This window comes from Cervus canadensis, chromosome 20 (assembly GCF_019320065.1).
Source record: "Cervus canadensis isolate Bull #8, Minnesota chromosome 20, ASM1932006v1, whole genome shotgun sequence".
Lineage (NCBI taxonomy): Eukaryota > Metazoa > Chordata > Mammalia > Artiodactyla > Cervidae > Cervus > Cervus canadensis.
The window spans coordinates 56,964,753-56,989,806 of NC_057405.1; the positions used below are offsets into that span (position 1 = coordinate 56,964,753).

The window sequence follows — 25,054 nt, forward strand, 5'->3', positions numbered from 1 at the left end:
TGACCTATTTGGTCAGGTTAAGGAAAGTGAATTTTTATAGCCGTGACATCTGTACTATATAACAGTATGTCCAACAGAGAAAAAATTATATACATACATTTTCATATAAATGAGAGAGACATTGATTACAGATTAATTATAGATATGAATTCTTTCTTTTAAAAGCTCTGGGAATTCTCAGTACTCAATGAGTATTTAGTTGACTATAAATCTTAAGAAAAACAAAGTCAATTAAATATAACTTTAAGCATAATACCTTGTTGTCATGTATAATTTATCATTCCAACTGGTCTCTCTGATTTATCTTGACTTTTAGGTAGCTAAAGAGGAATTATTTTTTAGGGAGAAGAGAAAATATTTTTTATACTTGCTAGCCATTTTATGACTACTTTTCTTAAAAACTAGTAACTTCATTACTTCTAAATTTGTAATTTTCAACCCAGAGAGATGAATCCAATTTATAGATGTTATCATAGTAATAAAACACTTCAAGACCCATAATGACTAGGATGAATTAGAATCCTTGGACAGGTTGGTAATGTCAGTGTCTGGTTATGAAAGTCATTCTGGGTGATATGGATCCTTCATACTTCTATTGGATTAATCTCATCAAGGTCCTAATAACCTAGTATCTTTAGGCATAATTTTATTAGGGCTTCCATTTAAGTTTTGCTTACTTTGCTCGAGAAATAAACTTGAGAAAAATCATATATGTCTGAGAAGCTTATCCTACTTCCAAGGGGACCTAGTGAGGAAAGGGAAGGACAGATCAATTGTGTCTTGGGGTAGTAGGGCAAAGGTAGGTCCCTTAGAGCAACTACTGAGTTTTTAATCTCTTTTTTTTCTATGTGCTCATTATTTCAGAATACTTAGTAGCAGGAAAAAGTCACTAATCAGAGACTAAAATCTTCATAGTCTGCTGTATGGGGGATGTGAGGAAGAAGAGTGATTGGAACATTACCTTGAAAAATTAAGATACATAAAAATAATTATTTTTATCTTATTTGACAAAAATATGGATTATAATAGCAACTAAGAACTAAATTCCTAAAATAAACAGTGAACAAATTGCTATTTATTTTTTGGCATACCTTTCTTGACAAAATTTTAGGATGATAAAGTAGTATATCTATGTTTCATAATTTGGTTGTTTGAGTACGTGGAAAGCCCTGTTTTAATTCATGAATATTTCAGATTTCAGTTACTTTCTTTTAAAGTTCTTATGGTGTCATTGTCCTTGTTGAGTTTTTTCTTCTTCAAGTTGGCTAGATCTTCATTTGTCAGTGACTTAGCTTGAATACGTTTGCTTTATATCTGTATTGTAATTCTGGGATACTTACTACATCAGACTGGATGACTGACATTGAATATTGACATGATAGGTTGGATTAAGCTAGTATTAAGCTGTGATGCAAGTTTAGGAAGGATTATATTTTTTTAATTGAAGTATAACTGACCTACTAACATATTAGTTTCCGGTGTACAACATAGTGATTTCAATATTTTTATACATTGCAAAATGACCTCCACAGTAAGTCTAGTTAACACCTATTACCTTATATAGTTAAAAAAAATTTTTTTCTTGTGATGAGAATTTTTAAGATCTACTAGCAACTTTCAAATATGCAATATAATATTATTAATTATAATTCTCATGCTATACATTATATCCCTATGACTTATTTATTTTATAACTGAAAGTTTGTACCTTTTGACCTCTTTCACCCATTTCTCCCACTTCCCAAGCCCCATCCCTCTCACCACCAATCTGCTGTCTGTAGGTATAAGCTTGTTTCCTTGTTTTGTTTTTGTATTTTTAGATTCCACATATAAGTGAGATCATGCAGTATTTGTCTTTCTCTCTCTGACTTACTTCACTTAGCATAATATCCCTCAAGGTCAATCCATGTTGTTGCAAATGGCAAGATTCCATTCTTTTTTATGGCCGAATAATATTTCAGTATATAGGTATACCACATTTCTTTCATTCATTGACTGGCACTTAGATTGTTTCCATGTCTAGACTATTGTAAATAATGCTGCAGTGATTATGTGGTGCATATTAAAATTTCAAGTTTCAAGTCTTTATTTTCTTCAGATAAATACTGAGAAGTAGAATTGCTGGTTTTTTGAGGAACCTCCATAATGTTTTCAATAGTGTTTGCGCCAATTTACATTCCCACCAATAGTGTTCAGGGCTCCTTTTTCTCTACACCCTCACCAACACTTACATCTTGTCTTTTTTATGCTAGCCGTTCCAGCTGATATAAGGTGATGTCTCACTGTGGATTTGAATTGTATTTCCCTGAGGATTAGTGACGTAACACATCTCATGTATCTGATGGCCATCTATATTTTCTTTGGAAAAATATGTTTAGATCATCTGCCCATTTTAAAATTGGATTTTATTTATTTATTTATTTTTTGCTATTGGATGAGTTCTTCATATATTTTGGATATTAACCCCTTATCAGATGTATGATTTGCAAATTTTCTTCCATTCAATAGGTTGCCTTTTCATTTTGCTGATGGTTTCCTTTACTGTGCAGAAGTTTTTTAGTCTGATGTATTCCCACTTTATTTTTGATTTTGTTGCTTTTGGTTTTGGTGCTAGATTTAAAAAACATCACCAAGGCCTAGGTTAAGGAGCTTACTGCCCATGTTTTTTGCTAAGAGTTTTATGGTTTCAGGTGTTATCTTCAATTTTTCAATCCATTTTGGATTAATTTTTGTGTATGGGGTAAGATAGTGATCAGGTTTCATTCTTTTGCATGTGGCTGTCCACTTTTCACACCATTTAATGAAGAGACTGTCCTTTCCCTATTTTATGTTCTTGGCTCCTTTGTCATTAATTAATTGACCATATACATGGATTTATTTCTGGTTCTCTGTTCTGTTCCATTAATCTATGTACCTGGTTTCATACAAATATTATACTGTTTTGGTTATTATAGCATTGTAATATAGTTTGAATTGAGGAGCATGATGCCTATAGCCTACAGAAATTCTCAAGATTTCTTTGGGTATTCAGGCTCTTCTTTGGATAAATTTTTTGATTGTTTGTTCTGTTTTTATGAAAAATACCATTGGAATTTTGATAGGGATTGCATTGGCTCTACAGATTGCTTTGGGTAGTGTGGACATTTTAACAATATTAATTCTTCTGATCCATAAGCATGGACTACCCTTTCATTTATTTATATCTTCTTTAATTTCTTTCATTAATCTCTTATAGTTTTCAGCAAATAGGTCTTTCCTCTTTTTAGCTAAATTTATTCTCAAGTATTTTATTCTTTTTGATGCAATTGTAAATCAGATTGTTTTCTTAATTTCTGATAGTTTGTTATTAATACATAGAAACATAACACATTTTTGTATATGATTTTGTATCCCATGACTTTGCTGAATTCTTTTTATTAGTTCTAACAGTTTTTTGGTGGAGTCTTTAGAGTGTTCTATATATGGCATGTCATCTGCAAACAGTGACAGTTTTATTTCTTCCCTTTCAATTTGGATGCCTTTTACTTCTTTTTCTTGCTTAATTGCTCTGGCTAGAACTTGCAGTACTATGTTGAATGAAAGTTCTGAGAGTGGGCATCTTTGTCTTGTTCTTGATCTAAGAGGAAAAACTTTTAACTTTTTGCCATCGAGTCTGATGTTAGCTATGGGCTTAGTATATATGACCTTTACTATAATGAGACACATTACCTCTGTATCCACTTTGTTGAAAATTTTTATCATAAATGAATGTTGAATTTTGTTCAAATGCTTTTACTGAATCTCTTGAAATCATTAAATAATTTATATCCTTCATTTTGTTAATTTAGTGTGTCCAAATTGACTACTTTGCACATGTTGAACCATCCTTGCATAACTGGAATAAATCCCAATCCCATTTTAATATTGTGTGATCCTTTTAATGTATTGTTGAACTTGGTTTGCTAGTATTTTGTTCAAGATTTTTGCATCTATGTTCATCAGGGATATGCATGCTCAGTTGTGTCTGATTTTTTGTGACCACATGGACTGTAGCCCACCAAGTCTCTCTGTCTGTGTGATTATCCTGGCAAGAATACTGGAATGGGTTGGCATTTCCTCCTCTAGGGGATCTTCCCAACCCAGGGATCGAACCTGTGTCTCCTGCATTGCAGGCAGATTCTTCACCACCCAGTCACCTGGGAAGCCATCAGGGGTATTGGCCTGTAATTTTCTTTTCTTATGACATCCTTGTCTGGTTTTGGTATCAGGATAATGCCAGCCTTGTTAAATGAATTTTGAAGTGTTACCTCTTGTATTGTTTAGAAAAGCTTGGGAAGTATTGGTATTAATTCTTCTTTGAATGCTTCATAGAATTCACCAGTGAAACTGTCTGGTTTTTGATTTTGGGAGGTTTTTGATTTTTGATTCAATTTCACTGCTAAATTTGCTATATTTTTTTCATGATTGAGTCTTGGTACATTGTGTGCTTCTAGAAATTTATCCATTTCTTCTAGGTTGTCAAACTTGTTGGTGTATAATTGTTCATAAGAGTCTCTTTTTAATTTAATTTTTAAATTGAAGGATAATTGGTTTACAATGTTGTGCCAATCTCTGCTATACAGTAAAGTGACTCAAACACATGTAGATATTCCTTTTAAAAAAATATTCTTTTCCATTGTGTTTTATCACAGGATATTGAATGTAGTTCCCTATGCTATATAGTAGGACCTTGTTATTTATCCACCTTATCTATGGTGGTTTACGTCTGCTAATCCCACACTCTCAGTCCTCCCCGTCCCTCCCCCCCTCCCTCTTGGAAACCACAAGTCTGTTCTTTGTGTCTGTGAGTCTGTTTCTGTTTTGTGGATATGTTTATTTGTGCCATATTTTAGATTCCACATATAAATAATATCATATGGTATTTGTCTTTCTCTTTCTGACTTACTTCACTTAGTGTGATAATCTCTGGTTGTATCCATATTGCTGCACATGGCATTATTTTCCTGTTTTTTATGGTTGAGTAGTATTTCATTGTCTATAGGGACCACATCTTCTTTATCCATTCATCAGCCAGACATTTAGGTTGTCTCCATGTTTTGGTTATTGTAAACAATACTGCTGTGTACACATAATAGTCTCTTTGATCCCTTGTATTTCTGTGGTATCAATTGTAATGTCTCCTCTTTAATTTCTGATTTTATTTATTTAAGTCCTCTCTTTTTCTCTTGGTGAATCTAGCTGCAGGTTTGTGAATTTTATGTTTTGAAAGAACCAGTTCCCAGTTTTATCCATCTTTTCTATTGTCTTTGTAGGCTCTATTTTATTTCCATGCTGATCTTTGTTATTTCATGAAGGGGTACACTTTAAAGTTTGTTTGTTTGTTAGTATTTTCTTGGTATGATGATTTTGTATTTCTTTGCAACCCTTAAAACTACGTCAGTTCAGATATTGAATACTTTGCAGGAAGAGGACTCCTGTACCCCTCCCAGCTCCAAGCACAGTTTCTCAGATTGGGAATTCTGCAAGTTAACATCTGGTCTTTTGGTACCTGTGGGATTCCCATTCTCTGCAAATCAACACTATCCTGCCCAGAGAAACAGTCTCAATTAGCAGACACTTTAGTACCTTCATAGTAATAGTAGCAAACATTACCATGTACAGGCATCATTCTAAGTACTTTATATGTATTAATTAATTTAATACTTACAATAGGTAGGTACTATTATCCCAATTTATAGGTGGAGAATTTGGGGCACCAAGATATTAAGTTACTTTCCCAAGGTCACATAGCTAGTCAGTAGCAGAGCCCAAGACTTGAACTCCTTGGTAGTCTAGGAGTCAGATTCTGTGCTCTTAATCTCTACAGTATATCTGAAATACTGTTCTGGAAAAATTCTACATCAAATCTTTAATATAATTCCAGTTCTACCATGAAGTACAATCAGGTACTTTGTGAATTGCCACATCTGAGCTAAAACTTAAGCCTTATCTAAAGCATGAAACTGGCTGGGGAGCAGATAGCCTCCAGTCTGAGAGACACGCCTCTCTGTTAGAACCTTGGTGTGGAACTGTCCAACTCACATACCTTGGCATGTCCCCTGGGAATGGGCCCAGCTACTGATCTCTCCATCCTCCTGAAGGCAACCTCGGGCCTGTGCCTTCAGGATAGGGACCTCAAGCCTTAGGCAGCCTCATTCCTTTACTCCTTAGTAAAAAATATCATTTTTTTCCTCCCAATCATGATATGAAAAAAGTTGGGAAGCCTTGCCTTGGAGAACTGTGGGAAGGGAAAAGAGAATATGTTTGAATCATCTTTGTTCCCTGTCACTCCCTCCACATTAGAGCTGTGGTAAAGGAAAGTGGAGCAAACTCATTTCTTCAGACATGACATGAACTTTAGGATTTTCTTTCCTTTCCTTGACATAGTTACTTGGCTTAATCACAGGGTAATGGAGAAGTTAGAAATATCATTAGTTAAGTCAGTGGCTTTTGAAGTGTGGTTCTTAGAAGTCTACGGGCTGGAGACACTTTAAGAGGTTCTGGAGGTCAAAACTCTCTATAATACTAGGATACTATTTGCCTTTTCCATTGTGGTGACATTTGCAGTAATAGTGCAAAAGCAATGGTGGATAAAACTGCCGGTGCTTTAGCATGAATCAAGGCAATGGCACCAATCAATGTTATATTCTTCATTGCCCATGTACTTACAGTTCCACTCTAAAACGTCCTTGAAGAAGCAGTAAAAATGATTAATATTGTTAAATCTCAACTGTTGAGAACATGTCTTTTTAATATTCATTGTCATGAAGGAAGAATATATAAAGTTCTTCTGCTGTATTCCAAATATGAGGGTTGTCTTTAGTAAAAGCATTTGTGCAGTTGTTTGATTTGTTAGCTAAACTACCTACTTTTTTCATGGAACACCATTTTCACTTGGAAGGATAAGTGACAGACTATGGTTATTCAGGTTTGGCAGACATTTTCTCACAGTGTTTAACAGACATTTTCTTGAAAATGAATAAAGTAAAAAGTTCACTTCTTTCACTTGAAGAAAGCAATTACCAGTATTTGTTGCCAATGATAAAATTTGAGCAAACAAGTGAAAAGTAGAATTTTGGAGAACTTGTTGCTGCCACCATGAGTTTGGTATCTCTTCTCAGTTCTTAAGTATTTTTTTTTCCTGATAAGATTTATGGTGATATTAACAAAGTTCTGGTATTGTATAATTAAAGAAGATATCCATAACTCTTTGAATGAATATTTTCTAGTAACCAATGTACACTCTTACAGAATCATGTATGATGAAGGTCCATTTAAAATGGAAGAAAGATTAATGGATTTTAATATAACAGAATTTTAAAACTGTGCTAATATTGTTTCATATTCTACACTACAACTATCATTTTAAAAATTACTTCTTGTCAAATTTAAAAAAAATTTAAAATAGACTTGTTTTTTAGAACAGTTTTAAACTTACAGAAAAATTGAGAAGGTAGTCCAGAGAGTTTCCATATACTCCCAAATCCATCTTCCCCTGTTATTAACATCATACATTTCTATGGTATATTTGTTGTCATTAATGAGCCAATATTGATATTATTATTATTTTATCTATTTATTCATTTATTATTTAGCTGCATCGAGTCTCAGTTGCACGGTACACAGTCTCGGTAGTTATGTGGCTTGGGCTTAGTTGTCCTGTGGCATGTGGGATCTTAGTTTCCTGACTGGGAATCACCCCTGCATCTCCTGCATTGGAAGGCCAGTTCTTAACCATTGGACCACCAGGGAAGTCCTATATTATACTGTTAACTAAAGTCCATATATTATTCAGATTTCCTTAGTTTTTACCCAGTATTCATTTTCTGTTCTAGGATCCCATCCAGGGCACCACATTACCTTTAGTCATCATGCCTCCTTAGATTCCTCTTGGTTGTAACAGTTTTTCAGATTTTCCTTGTTTTTGATGGCCTTGACAATTTTGAGGTCAGTTATTTTGTAGAATGTCCGTCAATTGAGATTTGTCTGGTGTTTTCTCCTATCTTGACTGGAAATGTGGACTTCAGGAGGAAGACCACAGAGGTCAAGTGTTATTTTCATCAGATCATATCAAAGGTACATATTATTAACATGACTTACCACTGTTGATATTAACCTTGATCACACTTGTCTGATGTAGTGTTTGTTGGGCTTTTCCACAATAAAGTTACCTTTTTCTTCCTTTTTCCACAGTGAGCTCTTTGGAAGGAAGTTCTTATTGAGTTTTCTTATAGCAGCAAAGAAGAAAATCCACATTTATCTAATAAAGCTATTAAAATACTTTTCCCTTTTCTACTACATATTTGTGTGAGGCTAGATTTTCTTCAACCAACCTAAGGTTGGTTCAACCAAAGCAACATGTCACAGTAGTTTGACTATAGAAGCAGGTATGAGAATTCCACTATCTTCTATCATGCCAGGCATTAAAAAAATGTGCAAAAAGTATAAAACAATGCTATTCCTCTTACAAAATTATTTTCATTTTAGAAAATATAATTATTTTCACAAAAGTGTTATTTCTGTTATTTTTGTAGGTTGAATATAAGTTCTGTCATTGCTATTTTTTTCTATCATTGCTATTTTAAATAAATTAATAAATATTCTAGAGTTTTCTCAGTTTTCATTTCTAATACAGTAAATATTGGGAGAAATAACCCACATAAGCAAAAGCTTATGGGTTCTTCAATAAAGAGTGTTAGGGAGTCCTGAAACCAAAAAGTTTGGGAACTACTTTCTTTAGAGTTAAATTTCTGTGAACCTAAAATGAAAGTACCCTCTATTCAAAGAAAGGAAACCAAAACTGAATTCTAAAGGCTTAATGAGTGAACTGACTATACCTAAATTTTCCTTATTGAGAAACGTAATTTTTACACCTGCAGAAAATTGTTTCCTCAACTGATAACTGTGCTCACAAGTAACTGTTTGCAAGAGTAGTTTGTTATTTGTGTCTTAAAAATAATGACAGGTGGCCAGGTGTGTTTGCAAAAAGTCTGAGCAGAAAAATATATCAGTTGATGCATATGCATGGGTGTATACATTGTTCACTGTGAACTTTTTGTTCATTAGCTTTCTTCTTTGGTATTCAAGGAATGGAGATCCATCAGATATGTGTTTTGCTTTTCAGCTGTCTATTAGTCTTGATTATATCATATTAATTTGTATACTGTTAGACTTATCAAACTGTATCAAACAGAATCTCTTGGGAAGTGTTGCTAAAAGAGGTTTCCCTTCTCATTCTTTGTTCTGTTTCTATTTCATTTGCTGTATTCCAAATGAAACCACTGAATAGGGACTACTTCTGGTTTGTGTACCTGGTACACTGTCTAAATACTAAAGGATGAATAGCTTTTATCTCCACTGTTTGGCCAAGAGTCAAGGCTGATGGTGTTTGGATGCCAGTGGTGGTGATTAGCATCAGGGAATAAGGGCATTAATCACCAGAGCTGAGGCAGCCCAAGAATCTCCTTGGCTGTTTACCTTCCTGGCAGCAAAACCATTCTGGTAACATGGCTGATCCATGTGTGTCTGTTCCCCAGATATTCTGACCTCTGTCCGAATAAGGCAGACTACCACCCTGGCTAAAAGCATAGGGAACAGGGAGGGCAGAAGTGAGATTCCAAAGAGCTGAGTAGAGAATGGGTCAAATTATTGTAGGGAGGAAGGTAAATCCAGTGTCAAAAATGAGTCTTAGGTCTTTCTGTCCTTTATGTTTCTCTGACCTCATTCCCAGTTGACCTTTTAGGTAAAAAGTCATAGTCTTGGTGTTGAAAGTCACCTTGAAAACCATCTTATCTAACCATTTATCTAATCCTGAATTCTCCCTACAAACCCTTGCTTGCCTTGCTGTGCCAGTTTGAGGGGTGCAATTAAATGTGTGAGAAGGAATTTAGGACATATGCAGTAAGATGGTAAGTTTCAACATACATACCTGGACCCAACTGTTTCATATTGGCCCTCCGGATTATGAGGAAAGTTTTTGGAATAAAACATCATAATTGACCCATACCATAATTTGATTTAAAAAGTTAAGGTATATACTAGTAACTTTTAACCTGAATCTACATAATTATCCTGAAATTTTAAAAATGAAAGAATAAGAATTTGCTATAAGGTTGGAAGTTAGACTGAAAGATCAGTTTTTACTAATTGTTGATGATAATTGGTCTTTTCCAGGGGAATAACTATATATTGGGTTAAAAGTTATGTTGTGTGTGTATGTGTTTACTATTTTAAAGGAAAAAAGGCTTTAAGAAAATGCCCATTTAAAAGGGGCTAGATTAGAAATTAGAAAACTATGGCCACTTAGAATAATTGTGATCATTTTCATGATATAAATGGAGGTAAAAATAATCTGAAGGACTGGAGAAAAACTGGGTGGAGAGAGCACCTTTTCCTAGTTTCTTCACATGGGAAGTTTTCACACAGACACATTGTGAGACTAAGTAGTCTTGCTCAGCTTCTGTTCCTAGACTGGAGTAAGAACATCTCCTTAGCTGATGCAGCAAATATAACAACAAAAAATTTAAGCTCTTCAGGCCATGGACTTCTCAGACACAGCTGCTTGAAACCTCTCTTAGGGAGAAAATTTGCTTTTATTTTCTTGAATTATATTTATGTCATGTTGCTAACTTAAATAATTTAAAATGTATTCAGTCTCTGTAACTGGAGAGAAGTTGCTTCAGGATTCCCAGGGGGTCTCAAGGGAAGAGGAAGTGTGCTAAGAACTGTATACCTTCAACATGTCCTTTGTTTTCCTTAGAAATAAAATTATTTTGAGACTCAGATCTAGTAGTAGATGCAACTCCTCATATTCCTCTCAAAATCACTTCTACTCTAGGAAAGCCTGGCAAACTAGTACTTAATACTTGCTTTGGTCTTTGGAAGGAGTGTGTCTACTGTTCAGACAATGCTTAAGAAGTGTGAATTAAAAATTTAAAGAGGTTATTAACTTTGTAAAACGAGAATTTAAAGTACATGGGCTCACTTGGCTTTTAATAATGCATGTATCATAGCCATAAGTAATAGTTGGGAATAGTTCCCTAAACAGAAGACCTGTGTAATGAAATGATGGGTAAAGGGTTGGGAAAATCTAGGCCAATCAATTAACATGACTATAAAACACTTTAAAAGTACTTGTTTGATTTTTTAAAAGAGCTCTAACACTGGTGGTTTTCCTAATGCCAACCTCCAATTGGCTTGATTATTTTTTTTTAACAAAAAATTGTTTAACCAAGTGTTCCTTTGATTTGTAATTTTAAAGTTTTTCTGTTTCTCATTGTAAAGTACGTGGTTTGATATATTTCATAGTACCTTCACCTAGATTGGCTCAGTTAACTCAAAATTAGTAATTACTTCCTACATTGCTAATTAAAATATTCAGTAAGGTACATCTCACTAGACATATTATTACTTTGAGATGTAAATATTTTATAGAAAGAAGTAGGAGAATTATTAGAATATACTGTTTTGTTTCTTAAAATAACTTGTGAAGATAAAATTTTGAGAAAAAACTAGAAGTGAGGGATAGTATTATGAAATCACGAGATTTCCACATATTTTAGGGTATCAAGTAGAAAAAGAGCCCAATGTGAGAGCTGTGAGTTCAGTTTTATTTGGGGAGTTCCTGAGGACTATAGCCTGGAGACAGCCTCTCAGATAGCTCTGAGGGACTGCTCCGAAGAGGTAAGGGCTAGGTCAATACATATGTGATTTTGGCTAAGAGGATATGTGCAATTAAGCATACACCAAGGTTGCTGTTAGTCTCGAGGAGCAGATGCCTCTGTTAATGATTTTCATGCTTTTCTAAGTATGAGAAGATGCAAGAAATTCGGTTCATAAAATATTTTCCCAAAAATATCTATCTGAAGGCCTGTTCTGCCAGTTTTCCCAGAGCACAGAGTGCTTCCTTCCTGATCTCCACCCTGGACTCCTTTCAGAGCATGTTCAAGTCAGCAACTGCCGTGGCTAGTGACTTCATTCTTACAGAACCAGAACAACACTATTTGTTGTCAAGGATCAAGTACTACTTAACTCTATTATTAATCAAAAAGCATATGTTTTATAAGGTTTCCCTCCCAAGTTTCCTACAATGATTCAGTGGTCAGCAACTATTTTTTAAGTGGCCTCCATATCAATATGCCACTGTGTTATGAGGAATATAAAAGGAGTGGAAGGAGTTTCTTTCATAGAGTTTACAATTTAATAAGGGAAATAACATGAATCAAATACCAAACAATGCAGCAGAGTGGAAAGAGGCCTAGCTGAATCAAGAAATATGAATCCCAGTTGTTACTCAGATACTATGTAGCTGAGTGGCCTTAGGTCACTTAATCTTTCTGGGTGCAAGTACTGTACCTCATCTGTAAAATGCATGATGTGATCAGCTAATTTCTTTCACTCTTTTCAGCTATAACAGTCTATTTTAAAGAACTGTGCTCTTTAAATACATATTATGAGTACATCAGGAGGTCAGGATGATAAGAATTAGGAAGGCTCTGAGGAAACATGAGATTTAAGGAGAAAAGTGATCTTGACCGTGAAAGACAAGTAGAATTCGGATGAGCAGACTGAAAATGATCTGAAGGCAAGCAACAATGTTACAGGAGGAAGAGAAGATACTTGCCTAATGAGAGCAGAGTGCCATGTTGGAGAGAAAAGGGAAGTAAGAATGAAAATCCCAGACAGATTGGCCATAAAATCAGGCAGAGGAGCATAGACTTCTTACTGTGATTCACAGAGAGTCATCTGCAGAGGTTTTGAGCAGAATATGGTACATAAAACAATGTTTTAGGAAAACTAATGGGGCAGTAAACTCTAGAAAAGGTTATAACTTTCACCAGCATGTTCTAGTGGATAGGCAAATAGTATCTCCTCTTGAGAATGTTATCCTTTCAGGAAGGAAACTTGCTAAATAAATAAGCCAACATGCTAGTTATTGGAGTAATCTTTAAAGCAGGGTAGCAGAGAGAGTCCTACCCATTTTATATTAATATTTATAGCCCTTTCCCCAAGTCATTCAATAGATATTCACTGAATACAGTAGTCCCCCTATATCTGTGGGGGATATGTTCCAATCCTGAAACGTATTGGATACTTGCAATTAAGAGTGGGTGGGTGCCTGAAACCGTGAATACTATATATACAATTGTTTTTCCTACACATACATATCTATGGTAAAATTTAATTTATATAAATTAGGCATAGTAAGACAATAACAACAGTAACTAATAATAAAATAGGTTAATTATCCACCAGGTTGCAAAAGAGTCAGACACAACTTAGTGACTAAACAACAACAACTATGATAAAAGTTTTAAGAATATGGTCTCTCTCTCAAAGTATCTTACTATAGAAATATAATGCCTTTTCCATCTTAACTAGGTACTTGTCATGCACTATGGCTGTAACTTTTATAGTTTAAGATGCAGCAGCAAAGTTAGCATGAAATTCTTTTTCCTTCACAGTTTCCCAAGGAGATGATTCATTCTTACCGTAGATTTTAGCAACCTCAGCATAAAATTTTTTTTCATTCCTTATTCAGTCGGGAACTTTTACGTTTTCACTTAAAGGAAGCACCTTATGGTTTCTCTTTAGTATATCTGAATTACCAACATCACTACTTTTGGACTTTGGGGCCATTATTAAGTAAAATAAGGGTTACTTCAGCATAAGCACTGGGATATCCAGAGAGTTGATCTGATACTTGAGATGGCTACTAAGTGACTACTGGGCGGGATACCCCTGACCAAGGTGAGATTCACATTCTGAACTGGATGGTGCAAGATTTCATCACACTACACAGAACAATGTGCAGTTTAAAGACTTATGAATTGTTTATTTATGGAATTTTCCATTTAATGTTTTCAGACCAGGGTTCACCACAGTTGACTGAAAATGTGAAAAGTGAAACCTACTGTACTGAATGGAAAGCTGACATAGTTCTAGGTGCGGTAGGTAGGTGAATAAGAGTCGGTCACCACTTAGTTTAGAGGAGAAAATATGAGGAGAATATAAAGTGTGAGGCAGATAATAATTGGTACCATAGGGCCTGTACGACCAGACTCCTGTAGGTGGTCAGAGTGGGACTGAGCACGAAGGCTGCAGGGTTGGAGACGCTGCTGGTGCAGGAGAGGACAGGGAGGGCCTGAGGGGTGGCTGTCCGGTTGTTCCTAGGGATGAGGGATCATGAGGGCAACTTTTGTGATCTTTTCCTCCTCTGAGGTTTTATGCTCCTATGAAAAACACAGAGGTAGAAAATTTCAGAGTATATTTAGAGATTTGAAGACCCCAGAGGGTCCTCCTTCCACTAATAACAGAGTATCTCCTGTCTGACCAACCCACCTATAGATCACAATTGTCACTCTGGACAAAATCTAAAAAATAATTATCTGGAAGGCATTATTGAGCACCAAAAGCAGGGAGAAGGTGGAGCACTATCCACACATGGAGAAAATATTGACTCTGATGAATTCTTATTTTTATAGTTTGGTTTTTTTTTGCCTGAGAGCAGATCACAGTTGACTTTTTATGGGCTATCTAAAAATAGATGGAAATCTACAGTATTCCTAACTTGAGGAATCAGGGGAGAGTGACCATAGCAGCTGGAGAATAAGAGGAGAAGTTATGGAAATGAGAGAAAGAGTCCAACATTCTTCATATAAACTCTGCCTAGGTCTTGGGTTAAACTATATATGTGCAACTAAGGCTAAAAAAAAAAATTGAACAGAGATTTTTAGTCACTGCACATCACAGAGGAGACAGAGTTTGGAGTTTGAGACTAGCCAGATTAATTATTTGCTCAGATAGCAACAACAACAAAACCAATATACTTTGGTGGAATATAAAAGAATCTCAAGTCTCTGCAACATATCATCCACAATATCCAGAATATAATAAAAAAATTACTAGATGTGTCTAGACATAGGTAAATCTGACCCATTTTAAAAGAGAAAAAGGTAATCAACAGAAACTGAACCTGAAATGACACAGATGTTAGGATTATAGGCAAAGATTTTGAAGTAGCTTTTATATTTATACTCAGCAATATGAAAGAGATATATACTGGTATTGAATGAACAAAAAGGAAATCATAACAGAGAAATTGAAACTATAAAAAAAGAACTAAATGAAAGTTCTAAGACTTCTGGAAATTAGAAATTCTAGACTAAAAAAATTTTAAGTTCACCGTATGTACTTAACACTAGATTGTACACTTAAAGATAGATCAATGGAAGTTTTAAAAATTATTTATTATTTTTGGCTGTGCTGGGTCTTTGCTGCTGTGCTTGGGCTTTCTGTAGTTGCGGGGAGCAGGGGCTTCTCTCTAGCTGCAGTGCACGGGCTTCCATTGAGGTGGCGTCTCTTGTAGAGCACAGGCTCCACACAGGTTTTAGGGAGTGAGCTTCAGGCACGTGGGCTTGTTTACCCCTCAGCATATAAAATCTTCAGGGACCAGGGACTGAACTCGTGTCCTCTGCATTGGCAGGTGGATTCTTGACCACTGGACCATGAGGGAGGTCTGGAGATGAAGAGAAATTATGCCATCTGAAACAGAAAGATTTTTTAAAACAAAGCCTCATGACTTCAACTATATCAAAAGGTTTTGACTCATATGTCATTGGAATCCCAGAAGGAAAAAGGAGAGAGAGTAGGGCAGAAAATTTTTTTTGAACAATGGCTGAAATTTAGTAAAAGATGTAATTTTACAGATTCTTGAAGCTCAAAAAACTTTGAGATAGCAGATACAAAGAAAATCACTCCTAGGCACATCATGGTCAAACTGTTGAAAACCAAAGATAAAGAAAATTTCAAAGCAGCTAGAGGAACAAGGATTTAATTAAGGACCAACTTCTCATTGAAAGCGATGGAAACCTGAAAACTGTACAACATCTTTAAAGTGCTGAAAGGAAAAAACTGATGATTCAGAATTCTCTATCTAGAGAATTTAAGAGTCTTGGCTGGAACTTATGTGTGGGAGAGTGATGTGCACTCAGGCAGGATAGAAGGGTTGAAGTCAGTGTAAAGGGGCTTGCGTTATCAGCTAGTCGAGTTTGGATGAGAACCTTCTTCAGCATAAAGCAAACCAGTCCTTATTTTTTTTAGCAGATCTGTGTGGGATAATCTGGCAAAGACACACAGGATTGGCTCTGCTGCTACCACATGTGGAGCCTTGTATGCATTAGATAAAGCTGCCCTTGAGGATGGACATGGACCAAGTGAACAGTCATGCCATTATGTGGAAAAAGGTGTGCCCTTTCCTCTTGATGGATGCTTCCCCTCATCAAGGTGCATGGCTTAGCAAGCAGAGCGTGGACTGGATTTCAGCTCCTAGTTGCCCCATCACCCAGAGACATAAACCAAATTTTCACAATAGATTGAAAGAACAGATGAATATGAGAGAGATCTGTGGGATTGGATACAGAAAGATCTCAGGTCCAAGGTGAGTCACTGAGAGCTCTGACATTTTCAGTTTGGATGACCAGAGGAACAGCAGGACCCTTAACAGAAATCCCAGAGGTAAGAGAAGGGCTGTTACAAATGATTGGAAGTCTAGTATGGAAGTTATACACCTGGAAGATATTTATAGGGGTGTTTTAATTTGGAGCCTCAAGGGGTCAATGAAATCACCTGAACTGACATAGAAAATGGAAGAGATGTAGGGGTGGGTTTGGAAAACACATGATCAAGAGTCAGTTGAAGGAAACAGAGAAAGGTACTAGCATAGATGAATCAAAGGCTCAGTAGGAACAATAGTATTTCCCACCCTTTTAAAGAATTTTTAAACGTGGAAGTAACTTACTAGATGGTAGCATCTTGGGATTTGGATATTGCTTTGTAGAAGGTCTTAATAGACTATAACTAGTACCTCATCTTAATCTAATTTTACAGCTTTCAGCTTTAATGTATGTAGAAACTCTGTAAACAGCAAATTATTATACACATTTACATGAAGATATAAAAATTATCTTGCATACCTTTTGGTATTATCAGTTTCTTCCCTGAACTTTCTACATTTCTCTGTCATGTCCTAATGCAAATCCAAATTTTTAAATATTCACTTCATTCTGGACTGCTGCGGCCTCTACAATACATTTTCTAATCTTCTTCACTGCTTTATTAAGGCCAGTGATGGTTTGCTTTTGTCAAGCTGCTTCTTCCTTCACCAAATTCCATGTAATTTCACATTTATGAAATAGATTTCTACTTTCCTACACCGGACAATTTTCTTTTCCATTGAAAAACCCACCTTCTCTAAGAATACCGCTCTCTACGTTTAGTACTATGTAAGTGATGTGGACTGCAAGGAGATCCAACCAGTCCATCCTAAAGGGGATCAGTCCTGGGTGTTCATTGGAGGGACTGATGCTGAAGCTGAAACTCCAATACTTTGGCCGCCTCATGTGAAGAGTTGACTCATTGGAAAAGACCCTGATGCTGGGAGGGATTGGGGGCAGGAGGAGAAGGGGACGATAGAGGATGAGGTGGCTGGATGGCATCACCGATTCGATGGACGTGGGTTTGAGTAAACTCCAGGAGTTGGTGATGGACAGGGAGGCCTGGCGTGCTGCGATTCATGGGGTCGCAAAGAATCGGACATGACTCAGCGACTGAACTGAAATGATGGGGGTTCAGTGCATACTTGTTAACTAACAAAACTAAGGGGCACTGCTGTTTATTCTTTACGGCTTCCCTGGTGGCTCAGACGGTTTACCATCTGAATCCAGACCTGGGTCCGATCCCTGGGTTGGGAAGATCCCCTGGAGAAGGAAATGGCTATCCACTTCAGTATTCTTGCCTGGGAAGCCCCATGGACAGAGGAGCCTGGTGGGCTATAGTCCATGGGGTCTAAAGAGAGTCGTACATGAATGAGCGACAGAGCACAAGCACGTGCTGTTTATTATCCGAAGCTCTTGCTGACATTTTATTTCCCTGTTTCTCTTTTATTTCCTTTTTAAAAGCAAAATAAGTAACAAAATAAGCGTTAAAAAGAAATAGAAAAAGTTAATTTTGGTATGTATTTATTTATATCTTACTTGATTCCAAGAAGTATTTTGTGTGTATGTGTACATATATGTATACACAGACACCCACTTACACACACAAATAGAATTAAATAGACTTAAAAAAAATTAGAGCAAAGAGAAAATACAGACTAGTAAAGTTGAAAGACAGGAAAAGTTAGTATCTATCAGTTCATGTCAGAAACTTCTATGAAGTTCTTAAAATGGAATGATTGAATCAACACTCACTCTCCCTTCAGCCAAAGAGGGGAAAGGATATTCAGTTAAGTTAGAAGATAGAAGCAAGTTAGTCCTTCAGAAGAAGTGAAGACGGGGCTTACCTGGTAGCTCAGCTGGTAAGGAATCCACCTGCAATTCAGGAGACGCTGGTTTGATGACTGGGTCAGGAAGATCCCCTGGAGAAGGGACAGGCTGCCCAGAGAAGAGATAGGCTACCCATGCCAGTATCCTTGGGCTCAGACGGCAAAGAATCCGCCTGCAATGTGGGAGACCTGGGTTCGATCCCTGGGTTGGGAAGATCCCCTGGAGGAGGGCATAGCAATCTACTCCACTATTCTTGCCCGGAGAATCCCCATGGACAGAGGAGCCTGGCGGGCCTCAGTTCATGGGGTCGCAGAAAGTCAGTGAGCGACAAAGCGCAGCACAGCATGTGGCCCTTCACAGAGGGACATCTGAAAGGTGCCAGTGGACGTTTTCTCAGCAACACTCCTGCCACTAGTGTAGGTTTGTATTGTGCAGATTCTTATATATAAGCTGGGGGCATAATCACAAATTACAATTCAATTAAACTAGTGCCATAGAGATTTTAAAAAAGGTACTTTACAACTAAGCTTTTCTCTTTATTATTTGATTTGATCTAGAGAAATAGTTTTCAATGTTGAGTGGATACACTAACTTTCAAGCCTTTCACGAATGTTGTATCTTTTTTAAAAACTTGGGGAGTAGATAATTCAAAGTTTTCTTTTTGAAAGGAAGATGGAGTGAAGAATTCTATTGGTTTTAATCAGTTTCAAAGATTTGGTCCTTTGTGTAACCAGCAGTACAAGGGGCATATAACCTTGCTCTGTTTCACATTTTAATATCCTGAGAATGTAAAGTTAGCATTTTTCACTGAATATTTCCATGATTTGAAAAGCAGAAGAGTACAAGAGAAAATAACCCTTTGATATCTACGTTTCTTGCTCTGCTTAGGCTTTTCTAATATTCACCTCTAAGAGGATTCAGTTTCTTCCCAATGAATGCTCACAAAGCAAAATAAAGCCTCTTCGTTTGTTAGACTTTAACACAGTTCAGAAGCCATCATTCTCAAATTTAAAACACTTTCTTTGCTATTCTAAAGTTCTTTACAAAGTTACTTTTTAGTGTCCCAAATATTACTTTTCATGCCCCTGAAATGCAAAGGGTAAAGTTAGCACTGATTGACCTTTTATTTCACATTCACATGTGGAACCAGTAGCAAAGGGCATAGAACCTCATATTGCATTGTATGGGAGTAATCTTTCACATTCTTCTGGATAGGTGTCAAAGCCAAAGAAATTTATAACAGACTTTCCTCCCACCAGATGTAGCAAATACTGCCCTCTACTGAGGGATGCTCAGGATGGCTCAATTACATTAACTAGTCTGTCAGCTCCTGATTTCAGTGATTCCGGTAGTATTGTTACTAATCACTTCATTATTATCATATACATTCTTACAGAGTCATTATATTAAAAACAGAAAAGTATAGAATCATGTATCAGTCTTGGCCACATATGTTTATTACCTTCTGTAGTCTATACAATCAGATATCATAATGTCTGAGGCATTAGCAATAATGTTTAATTTTCCATTTGTTTTGAACTAGCTAAGGAAATGCCTTCTGCAGTGAGAAATTAGAACAGGTTTTTTTTAGCATTATTTTAACAAATGACTTTGTGAAATAATTCTAGCAACCATTGGACTGGTTTTCTTCCCCCTGCCAGTATTTTCTTCAGTGTCTGCTGGGTTGTTAATACCTAGGTTAAGCATTTGAAAGAACTAGCTGCTAGTGCAGTTAAAATAAAATTTCCTCATTGTTTATCATCTTAAAAGATTAATTATACATGGTTACTTAAAAATAAAGAACCATGTTAAACTACATACCGTCCAACCAAAAACTCCTTAAAGAAACTAACTAGTGAAATTTTCACACACACATACATTTGTATACGACATGTTTTTGGAAAGTGTTTTGCTGCCTGTGTTCCGGACATGGAGAATATGAGCTCTCTTATTAGGCTAATATAATGCGTTGTTCAGCTCACTTGTTCCCATTTTTCTAGAATCTGGTTAGAACTGGCTTAAAGCTAAACAAGTTTTGGTAGTCATTATAAACAAAGCCTAGTAATTCAAAGTATTGCCATGGCTTCTTGTAAAATCTAAAGCATAAACTTCTCATTACCTCCATTCAGAAACTTTAGATACCCTGAGAACTAGCTAGAGTCTAGCCAGGTTGAATAATCTTATGGTGAGGGTAGATTCTAGGAGATAATTAGCCAGCCAAGGTCTGTGAAGGAGGCTGTGAAGACTCATTTACCTCAGACTTAAAAACCAAAGAAGCAGTCCTGTTTTGTATAGACTCTAGACTGCTTTCTATCATGCATAGTTAAATTGAAAACTTAAGAATGAAGTACCTGGGCAGGATATTCTAGTTCTAGAAATATTTAGGGTCTTTCTGAATGGACGATTCTAAGTTACACTAACTCATTCATGATGTTAATTTTGTTGGCATGGTCAAATCCAGTTGTCTCATTCCTAAAAGGGTAACTCTTGATGCTTCTCAAATTTTAGATGTCTATTAAACAATTGGACATCCCAGTCAGATGCCAACTAATTGCTTAAAAATTATAGTCTCTATTTACTCAATCCCAGGTGGTTGGTATAATTAATCCATTCCAATAATTCTTACCATCTCATGGAGATTCTTTTGCAGTTTTAATGTATTACCTTGGAGTGGTATTAATTCTTACACTCAGTGGTGCTTATTAACAATAATGATGATGCTAATGATAATGATTTCCTACTTCTTAATGTTCTTCTAATGTTGTGTTTTTAACCTATCTCCATAATTTTCATTTTGGTTTTCTATGCTGCAGGCTATAAGTCAAATGTTTTTAATGCCAATTTTGTTGGGGTTTTCTACTCTCCAATTGAACTTAGAAGAATTCCTAGAAATAAACCCAGCATAGTGCTTTTCACATTGTAGGCATTCAGATATGATATGGTTTGTGTTTTGAGAAGTTTTCAGGTCCAGACTCTCCAGAATTAGATATCTCCAGGATTTGGAGCCCTATTAGATGGGCAGAGCTAGATGCACAAAGTGGGGAGAAGGTGCAATCTTGATTCTGGTGTGCCATGTTGACTTTTGTTGTTGGTGGTGGTGAGTCATTGTTTTTACAAGCCCTGTTAAAAATATGACAGTCCCTCCAAAAGAATACCATATTAACCATTATTATTTGGCCGTAGAGGGGATAGTGTGTGTGTGTGTGCTCAGTTGCGTCCGACTCTGCAACCCACTGGACTGTAGCCCGCCAGGCTCCTCTGTCCATGGGATTCTCCAGGCAAGAATACTGGAGTGGGTTGCCATGCCCTTCTCCAGAGGATCTTTCCAACTGAGGGGCCGAACTCATGTCTTCTGCATTACAGGTGGATTCTTTACCACTGAGCCACCCGGGAAGCCCCAGAGGGGTTAGAGAGTTTAACAAAGATCTGGCCGGTCTAAGCAGAGCTAGCCTCCTGCTGTTAAGACTGTATAAATCAAGTAGTAAGACTTTTCCTCAGCACAAAAAGAACATCTTCTGAAGTAGAATGTGTACAAGTTGGTAGTATTTTCTGGAATGATGAGATATTTCCTGGCTGGATGTTATGTTCTTCTTATTAATAAGATTTCTCATATTAAGGTGGCATATCACCAACCTTCAGAAATTATTTGTACACATTTCAGTGCTGTTTTTCTAGTTATTATCTTTATTAATTTGGTGCATATAGTTGTTTTAACATCAATTCTTTTGATATTTTTTTTGTTTGTTTTGAAAAGGACACAGTCATCCAAATACCATTCAAGCACGTTTTTCCTATTAAAAGGCACTTCTCTTTTAAGACTTGAGATATTGTCATTTCTGTGTAAACAAAGCAAGGTGCCACACATATTTGTTTAATGAGGAGCTATCAGGGCATCACTACAAGGAATTTATAAAGAGGAGCCTATACAGATAAAGAGTAACTCTTAGGACAGTATTATCTAGACAGCGCTTGAAATAATAATTGTCCTACTTGAGCTGAAATAATGGTGGTGGAACAAGCATTAGCCAGGCAGAGAAAAAAGAAACTCAAGCTGACAGCTCATTCCTGTTGCTGAAGTGGATCAACCACTCCCCGCAGGGCAGACGGCCGCCCAGTGGTAACGCTCATGCCTTTCACATTGGTGTGGCGTTGAGAAAATCCTCACTCCACTCCTGGTACCGGGGTCAGACCAAAGCAGACAGCTGTTCCGTTTCTCAAACAGGAGAAAGGGGATGGCAGGCAAGCTCTTTTATTCCCAAAAGTTTGTCAGAAAAGCTATGCTACATACAATCCAGCTGTATGTTCTTGGTAATTAAGGAAAACAAATTCTCTTTGCAAACTCATTATATATTTTAAGTTCTTTAAGTTTTCATCAGGTTTCCACAGAAACAAAGAGTTTGAAACAATAGTCAAGAATGCATAAACCATCGAATAAGTGGATTTTAATTGTTCTTGTTTAGAAAATTATTCAGATAACCAGTCACATCAAAGACTATTAAACTTTTTAATTGCTCAGGTAGAAAGATGGAGACTGTCATCATTATCTCTCATAAGAAGAATCTTCATTCGGTAATGCTACTTGAATTTTGAGCTAAAATAACATCCTTAAGGATGCTACTAACTAGAGTGCCATTTAGTACTCAAAAATAATCATATGCCTTACTTATTCATGGGACACAATGCATGAATTTATAATACTAATTATGATTTCAAACAGTGTCTTACGCTATGGTTTATGTATATAGGCAGATCAGCTAATGCAGAACAGAGCTATAAATATTCGCACCTACCATAGGTGTCATGTGCATGCAATTTAGTGGTATGTTCGTGAAGTCAGAAGAGTGAAGAAATGTGTCTTCTCTGTATTTTGCAAAGTCCTTGTAGAACTTAGTATAATGCCTTGTATTTCTTAAACATTCAGTAAATATAATTTTTTTCAATTTTATTTATTTATTGTTGGCTGTGCTGGGTCTTTGTTGCCGCGTGGGCTTTTCTCTCGTTGCAGCCAGTGGGGTCTATTCTCTAGTGGGGGTGCTCAGGCTTCTCATTGTGGGCGGCTTCTCTTGTTGTGGAGCACAGGCTCAATAGTTACGGCGCACGGGCTTAGTTGCTCTGTGGCATGTGGGATTCTCTTGATCAGGGATCAAACCTGTGTCTCTTGCATTGTCAGGCAGCTTCTTTACCACTGAGCCACCAAGGGACACCTTCCGTAAATATAATTGACTTTGAAGAATTGGTGACAGTGTATTCATTTATTCAGCAGTCCTGTATTGTGCAAGATTATGTTCCCTGGTCTGTGTGAGGTGCTAGGGACACTGAGGTGAATAAACAGTACAGTGGACCCTTGAACCATACAGAAACAGGGCTGCCGGCCCTCCACACAGTTGAAGATCCGTGTATAAGTTATAGTTGGCCCTCCACACCTGAGGTTCTGTACCCTTGGATTCAACCAACCATGGATCATGTGGCACTTCAGTATTTACTACCAAGAAAAAAAATCTGCATTTAAGTGGACCCCCATGGCTCAAACTGTTATTTTCACGAATTAACAGTACTGACAGTTTTGGGACTCCAGTCTCATACACTGGAGTAAGTGAGAGTTGCAACTGCAAATTTAAATAGATTCGTGGGTCCTCAAGCTCTTTAGTATACACATTTATGTTGAATATTTTGTATGTAGGGAAGATCAGTGAAGTGAAAGTAGCTTAGTCGTGTCCGACTCTTTGTGACCCCATGGACTATACAGTTCATGGAATTCTCCGGGCCAGAATACTGGAATGGGTAGCCTTTCCCTTCTCCAGGGGAATCTTCCCAACCCAGGGATCGAACCCAGGTCTCTCGCATTGCAGGCGGATTCTTTATCAGCTGAGTCATTAGGGAAGCCCAAGAATACTGGAGTGGGTAGCCTTTCCCTTCTCCAGCGGATCTTCCCGACCCAGGAATTGAGCTGGGGTCTCCTACATTGCAGGTAGATTCTTTACCAACTGAGCTATCAGGGAAGCCCAGGGAAGATGAAGGGGATTAAATAGCTGAAAAACAAAAACAGAGGGTGTATTTTGTTTGGAATTAGTAAAGATCTCAAACATTGTTTTGCTATAACAATTCTGTTTTTATGCTTTTTTGCCTATAATATATTCTCAGACCCTTTAGAAAATGCAGAAAAAACTTAAAAATATAGTAGATTAAAAAAAAAAACCCTCTTTCAGTCTGTCATTCAGACCTTTCAGACCATTTAGAGATAGGAGCTGTTAGTGTTCTTTACATATTTATGTAGCCTTTGTCCTACATACATATTTTGAATACAATTATAATTTTACATTGTCCTATTTCCACTTAGCTTTTTACCATAAGTTTGTTTCTACATCATAAAATATTTTTCATAAACACCATTATTTGTTGGCAACATATTATTCCATTATATTAATGTGCCCTACTGAGCCATTCCTCTTGTTTGTTATACTTTAAAGTTGATTTTTGATTCTCATAGTCATAAATAATCCTTGTGTATAGGCTTTTGTTGAATTTTTGGTTATTTCCTGTAGATTGATTTCTACAAGCAGAAGGACAGAGTCAAGTTTATGACTTCTTTTAAGACTCTTAATACAATCCAATTTTTTTTTCTGACTGATTTACTCATCCAGCAGCAATGGCTATCTCATTATATGCCTTCCAGCATTGAGTAGTATAATTTATTTTTAAAAATAGCTTTGTTT

General features: G+C 36.6%; 1 protein-coding gene across 6 annotated transcripts in view; it reads left to right on the forward strand.

Annotated features, from left to right (window-relative positions):
- The window catches only part of AFG1L (AFG1 like ATPase), a 189,356-nt gene that overhangs the window by 145,583 nt on the left and 18,719 nt on the right, over positions 1-25,054 (forward strand). Inside the window, exon 12 of one of the 6 annotated variants that reach the window (XR_006263997.1) lies at positions 16,120-16,533. The exons of the other annotated variants lie outside the window; for them this stretch is intronic. The gene's annotated coding sequence lies outside the window, so the exon portion shown is untranslated. The remainder of the gene's footprint in view (positions 1-16,119; positions 16,534-25,054) is intronic. 6 annotated transcript variants of the gene reach the window in all.